The 9799-nt window shown below is 42.9% G+C and overlaps 1 protein-coding gene across 1 annotated transcript in view; it reads right to left on the minus strand.

Annotated features, from left to right (window-relative positions):
• AGT (angiotensinogen) overlaps nucleotides 1–9441 on the minus strand; it is a 32659-nt gene extending 23218 nt beyond the window's left edge. The window contains exon 1 of the mRNA XM_082251211.1: nucleotides 9290–9441. The gene's annotated coding sequence lies outside the window, so the exon portion shown is untranslated. The remainder of the gene's footprint in view (nucleotides 1–9289) is intronic.
• Between the last annotated feature and the right edge of the window lie 358 nt (nucleotides 9442–9799).

A 9799-nucleotide genomic window follows, 5' to 3' on the forward strand; every position in this document is an offset into this window, starting at 1 on the left:
TAGCAGGGCTTGGGAATTTTTCCAGGTAATAACCCAATAACATAGCATAGCATTCAGAAATAAAGCCCTTGGTAGAGGCATAATGTTTCATCATATAAAATACCGGCGTTGGAGACAACTCCGGAGATTCCAGGGAAGGTTGGGCCCCTATGGCATGTTGTAACTGGAGGTAGGAAAACTGCATAGTCCGGGGCAAAGCGAACCTGGCCTGCAGCTGCGCAAACGTCAGCAGCCTACCACGATCGAACACCTGGCGCAGGTGAGTAACCCCACCCCTGCACCACAAAGCTTCGCAGGGCAGGCTCGCCAGCTCCGGATATGTCAAATTCCGCCAGATCGGGCTGAACTCCGTGTAGCCAGACACCCCCTGAAGCTGCTTCGCCTTCACCCACACCTTAGGCATCAGTCTATATGTGGGAAAAGCCTTGTTTGACTTTGCCAGCAACTGCGACTCCAAGGCCCCCGGGAGGTTATCCAGACCAACAGCCTGCAAGAGTACCGCGAGTGTGGAGTTCCCCCCTCCTCCAGCTCCCTCCGCCAAGGCCCCAAGCAGATGTTGCAGCTGAGCAGCCAAGTAGTAAATCCATGGGTTAGGGAATGCCAACCCACCCTGATCTTTAGGACGCTGTAAATGTTCGAGTTTAAGTCTGGCCGCACCCATCTTCCACAACAGGGAGCGGAAGAGGGAATTGACCAGTCTAAAGATCTTAAGAGGGACAACCACCGGGGCATTATGAAGTAAATATAGGAATTGGGGCATAAGAATCATTTGCACCAAGTTGGCCCTCCCCGCCACCGATAGCCAGAGTCTGGACCACACCGATATCCTATCCCGAAACCTCGTCAGGAGCGGGAGAATATTTAGTCTGCAGTACGCTGTGATATCCGCTGAGACAATAATGCCCAGGTACTTAAACCGTTCCACCACTGGCACGGGACAGAAGGTGGCCAACTGGGGATCGAGACCCTGGTCCAATGGCAACAGGGCCGATTTAGACCAATTAATTGTGAGTCCCGAGAATACACCAAACGATGTAATGATGTGCATCACCGTCCGCAGGGATGGGCCAGTGTCACCCAGCATCAGCATCATATCATCAGCGTAGAGCAGTATCTTCTCATGTACATTCCCATAGCAAAAGCCTATCACAGAGCTATCAGCCCTAATACGGGCCGCTAAAGGTTCAATCGCCAGGGCGAACAGCAAGGGGGACAATGGGCACCCCTGTCTGGTCCCCCTCCCCAAGCTAAACGGTAAAGACTGCCTACCGCCCTCCCTAATGACTGCTCGTGGGGCGCGGTAGAGAAGACGCACCCAGGCAATAAACGCGGGACCAAAGCCAAACTTCTCGAGGACCGCCCAGAGATACTCCCATTCCACGCTGTCAAAGGCTTTGTTAGCATCCAGAGACAGAAGAGCACGGGAACCCATATTATCAGCTGTGGTCTGCATGTTAACAACTAGTCTTCTAAGGTTTACCGCCGTGGATTTATTGGGCATAAACCCTGCTTGATCACCATGCACTATAGTGGCTACCACCTGGTGCAGGCGTCTGGCAAGAACTTTGGCCAAAATCTTAATGTCAGACTGCAATAGGGAGATCGGCCTATATGAATTTGGGTCCAAGGGGGGCTTGTCAGGTTTCAATAGAAGGATAACCCCAGCTCCCGACATGGACAGAGGCAACTCCCCACATCTTAGAGCCTCATTCAAGATCCTTAGCAGCCTAGGCATGAGCGCCTCCGAGTAGGTCTGAAAGACCTCCATAGGAAGGCCGTCATCTCCGGGCGCCTTAAAGGTAGGGAAAGAGCTGGCCGCCTCCTGAAGCTCCTCCACCGTGATGGGGGCCTCCAATTTCAGTCCATGCCTTACTGATAAAACTGGGAGAGCTATCCCCTCCAGATAATCGGCTAGTTCGGAAGCAGTGTACTGGACTTTAGTAGAATATAAGTCAGAATAGGAGCGAACCAGCTCCCCTAAGACCAGCTCAGGGGAGTTGATTATGTCTCCAGTAGGCCCGCAGTGAGCCCCTATGATAGGCGCCGCCGGGCGCACATTCACAATTTTCGCCAGGAGACGGCCAGTCTGCTCCCCCTCCTCATAAAAAGTGACCTTAGAAAACAAGCTTTTCCTTTCAGCTTTAGAGGAAATAAAGCTCGTTAGGGCATCCTGTGCAGACAGCCACGCCGCCCTAGAGGCATCCGTGGGCTGTTCCACATACATCTCCTCCCGTTCTCGCACATGCCGAGTCAGAACGTCCTCCAGCTCCCGTGAGGAGGACTTAACCTTATTCAAAGCTGCAATAAACAACCCCCGCAAATAACATTTAAATGCATCCCATTGTAATAGAACGTCAGGGTACAGATCATTGTCCAGAAAAAAGTTAGATATGGCTCTACCAACGTCACAGTCAGAGGGGAGAAGTTTCAACCAGTAGGCATTCAATCGCCATGGAGCCCTAGGCAGGGAGGAGTCAGGTCTCATCCCGATCCAGCAGATCAGAGGTGAGTGGTCCGAGACCCCCCTAGGCGCATAAAGTACCCTGGTCACCACCTCGCAGGATCTTGCTGTACCAACACAGAGGTCTATCCGGGACAGGATCCCATGCGACCCCGAATAACATGAGAATTGGACCGCAACGGGGTGGCACAGCCTCCAGACATCCACCCAGGACATTTCCTCCAAAAATCTGGCCAAAGGGGTACCACGAATACCCAGACCAGCCGTGGGAGGAGGGTGTCTGTCCCTGGAAGAGTCCAACACCCCGTTGAAGTCCCCCATAACAAACAGTAATGCAGAAGGTTTGTCCAAAGTGAAACGCACCAGCTCCCTCACCACATCCAGTGAAAAGGGGGGAGGAACATACACCACGGCAAACACATAGGTTCGAGAATACATCATACAATGCAAAAACACAAATCTACCCTCCGGGTCACACCGGGCAGATAACTCTCGATAGTCCAGGGACTTATGTATCAAAACACACACCCCCCTAGAGTAGGAGGTGTGGGTAGAATGATAAATACGTTGGGCCCAGGCATATTTCACACATCACTCCGTTTCAGCCGTGAGATGAGTTTCCTGCAGTCCCACAACAGCCGGAAAATATTTACGTAATACGGTGTTCATCATGGCCCTCTTCAACAGGTCTCCCAGTCCCCTGACATTCCACGACACTATAGGAACACTAGCCATATTTTAGAAGCGTCTCCATCAAAGAAGGGGCATCGTGGCACACCCCAAGAGGCATTCCTCCCCAGGGCCAAGGTAACACATACAGCATAAGGGAAATCTGAGCAGTCATAGAAAAAAAATGTGTACATCCATAGAAAGAAAAAAGAAAAAAACAAGCTTGCCAAAGGGGCAAGGAAACAATCCACAGTTCCGTTAGTACACATGTGGGTAGCTTGAAGCAACACCGAAAGTGTTGCCAGGCATCATGGAAAAAAGGCATTTATATCCAGTCGGAGCTAACCAGTCGCAGTTCAGGAACTAGAAACGTCTCCGGGATAGTATAAGGCACCATGAGTCCAGTAACCAGCAAACAAAGTAGAAAAGGGGGGAGCAGGCCTCCACGGTAGTAGATTGCATCAAGGATCCAGCTCCTCACGTTGCCAGGCCCGCAGAGAGGGCTCATTAACATCCAGCCACTCCGCCGCTTCTCTGGCAGTATTGAAGAAGTGGGTTTGACCCCTAGCAGTAACCCTCAAATGAGCAGGGTAAAGCATAGCATAGGGCAGTTGTATTTTCTGTAAACGTTGCTTCACTTCATGGAATTTGGCCCTCTTCTTTTGGACCTCAGCAGAGAAGTCCGGGTAGATGGACACTCTCACACCATTGAACTTAATCATGGCCTTTTCCCTGGCCTGCTGCAGCACCTTCTCCCGGTCTCAGTAGTGCAGTAGTCTGGCCAAAACCGGACGGGGGGAGCGTTGCCCTCTCCACAGCGAACATAGGGGAAAACACCTCCCTTCCAAATGTGTCGATCAGCCACTGCTCCACAAATTCAGTGGGGTCCCTGCCTTCCACTTTCTCAGGGAGCCCCACTATGCGAATATTATTCCGCCTGAGGCGGTTTTCTATATCATCAGCCTTATCCTACAACGCACTTGTCAAGGCCGAGTTAGCTTGGGTGTCCCCTATAAGCGCAGGCAGCTTATCCTCCACATCACTGATGCGTCCCTCCACCGCAATAGTGCGCTCCCTCATCTTCTGAAGGTCATGGTGGAGCAGGGAGACCTCCTCAGTAAGGCACCCAAGCCTCTCCTGCACTATATTCACAGATGCCATGCAGTGTTGGACTGCAGCAAGGATCTCCTGCGGGGTGGGCTGGGGGTCTCCCTCCTGCACAGCCTCCAGGGACACAGGCAGCATCTCAGACGTGGAGGCGGAGGGCTCAGGCTCCACAGCATGGTCAGTGTCCAGAGGAGACAGCAAATCAGTCCCTGAGGCCGTGCCATCCTGAGCACTAGTAACTTGGGCATATGTCAACTTCTGGGCATAATAGAGCATGTCTTTAGGGGCATCCTTGCGGGAGGACTTGTTAGTCTTACCACCCTGGTCTTTTGGCTTGTCTGCCCCTCGCTGCATCCCCCTCGGTGTGCCGGCCGCGGCGCCATTTTGGGTGTCCGAGGCCGCGCGGTCCTCCCGGCCTATCCGGGTCATCATGGCAGGTGCTGCAAGTTGGAAGGTATCCCGCGACTCCCGAGGGCAAGAGGAATCGAACGGCGCCGGGTATAAGTGGATCAGTGACCGGAGAGAGGATCGGTGAAAGGATTACAGGCGGGTTCTCTGTGCAGCGCGTCCGCTTACATGCCTTGCGTGGCCACGCCCCCCCCCCAAATTTGTCTTTTAAATCAAACAAACATATATTTTGTTTACAAAATCTCTAAACTATTTCAAAGTTAGGCTGTCCATACATTATACAATTTTATTATTCAATTTCCTTTAGATTTTCCTTCAAAAATGTAGTGCAGGGGCCTGCCTATTTGCATGTAAATTTAACGTGTTTAAAAATTCCTTCCTGATCCCCCGAGAGGACGATTTTCCGTGGATCAACTTTACCTATAAATATTAGTACCCATTTATATTCCAGGCCTTTTTTTAAAGCAATCTAGTGAGCTAGCCAGAACCACCTCTGGAGAGAGTCTATTCCACATTTTCACAGCTCTTACGGTGAAGAAACCTTTCCGTATTTGGAGACGAAATCTGTTTTCCTCTAGACGTAAAGAGTGCCCCCTTGTCCTCTGTGTTGACCTTAAAGTGAACAACTCAACACCAAGTTCACTATATGGACCCCTTATGTATTTATACATTTTGATCATATCCCCCCCTTAGAGAATAAATTTAGAGAGAATAAATTTAGAGAGAATAAATTGAGTTCCTCTATTCTTTTCTCATAGCTGAGGTCCTCCATTTCTCTTAGCAGTTTGGTTGCCCTTCTCTGCACTTTCTCCAGTTCCCCGATATCCTTTTTAATAACTGGTGCCCAAAACTGAACTGCATATTCCAGATGAGGTCTTACTAATGATTTGTAAAGGGACAAAATTATATCTCTCTCTCTGGAGTCCATGCCTCTGTTAATACAAGAAAGGAATTTGCTTGCTTTGGAAACCGCAGCTTGGCATTGCATGCTATTATTAAGCTTATGATCTACCAGAACACCCAGATTCTTCTCTGCTATGGATTCCCCAGTTCTACTCTGCCTAGTATGTATACTGCATGCATATTTCTAGTTCCCAAGTGCATAACTTTACATTTATCAACATTAAACCTCATTTGCCACATAGTTGCCCAATGAAACAGTGCATTGAGGTCAGCTTGTAAGTTGGAGACATCCTGTAAAGAAGTTATTCCACTGCAAAGCTTGGTGTCATCTGCAAAGACTGAAATGGTACTTTCAATCCCAGACCCTATATCATTTATAAAGATATTCAAAAGTAAGGGTCCCAACACTGACCCTTGGGGTACACCACTGATAACCTTAGACCATTCAGAGTAAGAATCAATAACCACTACTATCTATATCAATTCTATCTTTTAGACAATTTTCTATCCATTTGCAAACTGATCTTTCCAAGCCAGTAGACTTTACCTTACACATTAGCCGTGTGTTGGAAACGGTATCAAACGCTTTTGCAAAATCCAAGTATACTACACCCACAGCCACCCCTCTGTCCAAGGTTTTACTTACCTCCTCATAAAAAGAAATCAGGTTTGTTTGACACCTTCTGTCTTTCATATATCCATGCTGTCTGTTGCTTAAATATTTTTTCCAGCAAGAACTCATCTATGTGGTCTTTTATTAAACTCTCCAGTATCTTACCGACTATAGAAGTTAAACTAACAGGTCTATAGTGACTTGGCAGAGACTTTGATCCTTTGTTAAATATAGGCACCATATTGGCTTAAGTGTATAATGTATGGCCAGCTGGAATGCTACATTGTATTGGATTCTTAAGGGGACCTTTTTATTGGTCATTACCAACTTTTATAAACATTTAGTACATAGGCTTCTATATATTTTTAGAAATATATATGTTATATTAAAACTATAAAGTAGGAATAAAGGAATAAACACATGAAACCACAATTATACTCTATATATCGATAAAATTGAAATCTCTCTAGCTTACGTGATTATACATTCCTAACTAGGATTTTAGTCTCACTATTATGTAACCATTCATCCAGCAGTCATATTAATATTGTCACATTTTTTCAAAATTTAAAATAATATAAAAAAAAAAAACAAGTGCAACATATGAACATACATAACCATTTTTTGTGCCAGGATGAGATGGGAAACATAATATCTTACCACATTCATCTAATATACAGCAATATTCATCAGAGAGACTCTGTTCATGCAGAACTAGGGATGGATTTGGAAGTGGAGGAGTAAAGTGTGAAAAAGGAAATAGAAGGGAGGAGAGGGGGAAGGGGGTGGGGCAGAGGGGAAATAATAGAGGGGAAGAAAGAGGAGGGGGGGGTGGGGGTGTAGAGGGGATAATTGCAAAGGAAACACGAGGAACATGCCCTGTCCTGGGTACAAAGGTCTAGCAATGCCACTGGATTTTTAAGTGAACTTGTTTTGCCTGTGTTTATCTTTTAAAATTGTGCATCCCAATGTAATTGCATTATCTATCTAGCTATCTATATATATATATATATATATATATATCTAATCTATCTTGGTGCATGGATAAGATAAATCTTAAGCTGTTTTAAGGCCAGGCTTTTCATGTGTGTGCAAGATGCTGTCAGGTTATATAACATTGCTGGTGACTAGATCAGGACTGCACAAGTGTGTAAAATTACACAGTATATTCCTATTACTTTCCATTTTCCATTTTACTCAGTCATTTTTACAGTTTTTAACACAGAATCATCATTGTTTCAAATTGTAAACACTGTTGTTCTGAGCAAAAAAAATTCATTTTTTTTTGTTCTAACTCTCTCATGTTATATTTTCCTGGCAAATGTGTGCAAGTAAAAAAAGTTCATTAGCTCCTCTGCTGTCTATTAACTAATTTGTTGTTGATTTTACAACATGGAAAAAGATACCATTGTATATACAATGAAAATTGATTTACAGTGATATCATAAATCAATAAACAAATCAATCTGTAGCTGTTTTGTTTGAGGAAATCTAATCAATCTCCATTATTACAGGTAGAGTTTCCTGACTACACTCAGGACTACTTCAAAATGAAGGTAAACTAAAGAATGGAAAATAAGAGTTTTTATAGGATAACATGCTTGTAATGAAAGCAAAAAGAGCAATGTGTAGAACATGGAAAGAAGAAAGAAAAGTAAAAGAGACCAGATAGAGAAAAAAAAAAAAAAAACAAGAAGTTTATATTTGTCTTAATCCATGCAAGTTTAAATTTGTTTTACCAAAGCAAAATAAACTTTGCCATACTTCCATGAAAGGGCAAAAGTAAACTTAGCAGGCATAAAAAAAGACACAAGAAATGTGTTTATGTGAAACTTCAGGAATATGCACAATTGCTAACTTTTAAATATTTTTTTAATTAAAATAATATTTTATCATCTTACACATTAGATAACTTTGAATAGAAATGATGATGTGGCTTTGCATGGTCTTGCATTTTTGTACTTAATAAAATGGCATTTAATCAATTTGTTATTTGGAAAAAAATTTTTTTTTAACTATTTAGTCAAGATCAGGATACTTTTGTAATCTAACTGGCTCATACGTCACAGATCCTTCAATGCACTTTTATTCAGAGTCTGTTAGCTCTGCATTATACTAAAAATTATCAGCATGAAAACTTGAGACATCTCTCACTTTTTTTTTGTAAATAAAATCGTATTGACATAATAACCAACTATATAATTGTTTCCATTTTAAGCTTGAAAATTACAATATGAAACCTTGCTGTTTATCAAAAGTATTTTTTTTTTTTTTGCAAACTTTAAACCATCTTATGAGTAGTAAAAAAGGGTTATCAACAAACATAAAATGATCCAAAGCATATTTGGCTCAAGAACCATTTTTTTGTAATAAAGTAGGTAACTGGAAGATGATCATAGAGTAAAATAGCAAAAATGATTGCAGGTCTTTTGGTTATTGGTTCTTGAGCTCAATTGCTTGTGACAAGTGTGTTAAATTAACAAAATAATTAAGTAAATTTTATCTTATAAGTTGCCTGAAGATATGCAGGCAACAATATTTGTGAGATAAGCTCAACTCTTTCCAAGACATTCAAAGACCATTACAGAGCTGATACTTGTTTTCAGGAAAGTGGGGATTAAAAATCTGCAGCCTGCTTGCTCAAACGTTGGTAATATTTTACACTGTTGAAAATGTTCTTTGGAATATTTTCATTTAAATTAATAGGATTCAAAATACAAGTCCAATGTCCAATGCCTTCCTCACACAATATAACCTTTTAGTTTTGAATATTTTGACATTTAAACAATTTGAGTTTAAAAAAAGTATTTGGGAAAGATCAATATACTTTTGTAATTTTCTAAAGCTGGATACACACTATACAACTTTTGTTGTTAGATTTCCTTTAGATTTACCTACTTACTATGTAGTGCAAGGGCTTGCCTAATTGCATACAAATTGAAAGTGTTTAGGTTTGACCTCATATTATATGGTTTTGGTAAATCTAAAGACAATTGTATAGTGTGTATCCAGCTTTACACCGGCTCACATGTAATGCATCCCTCTAAACATGCACTTTTGTTCTGGGTTCATTAGCTCTGTATACTACTATAAAATAATAGCATGAAAATATGACGGCTTCTACTTACTTTTCGGAAATCTCTCCTTTCAATTAAGGGTCCTTTTTTTCTTTCGAATGCTGGGGAAAATGTACTTGCTTCAAATATTATATGAAAAGTTGCATAACTCCAGTTACTTATTAGCCCAGATTAGTGGGCCCCCTATGTGCTCAGAATGTTCTCTGAACACTTGCTGTTTATATATGTCTTTTTTTTTTTTGCATCATCATCATCATCCACCTGACCTCATGAACCGCAGAGAAAACAAACATCAAATGTTGAACCTTTTGTTTCATATTATCTCGGCATGATGCACAAAAACAAAATAAACAAGAGTTGTTTCACAAGATCGGAATTGTGTCTTCTCTTGTCTGTTAAGCATTTTCTTACACAAAATTAGTTTCTGGTGTTTACTACAGTTTCATAACACAAGTACAGCTATGCACAATGAACATATGTTAAATAATTTTCTTTAACAATGTATTTTTTTATTATAAAAGTAGGGTTACAAAGTTAGATTGAAAAAAGTCCATCTGGCTC

This window comes from Pelophylax lessonae (genome assembly GCF_965119305.1).
Source record: "Pelophylax lessonae genome assembly, chromosome: 3".
NCBI classification, from domain to species: Eukaryota; Metazoa; Chordata; class Amphibia; order Anura; family Ranidae; genus Pelophylax; species Pelophylax lessonae.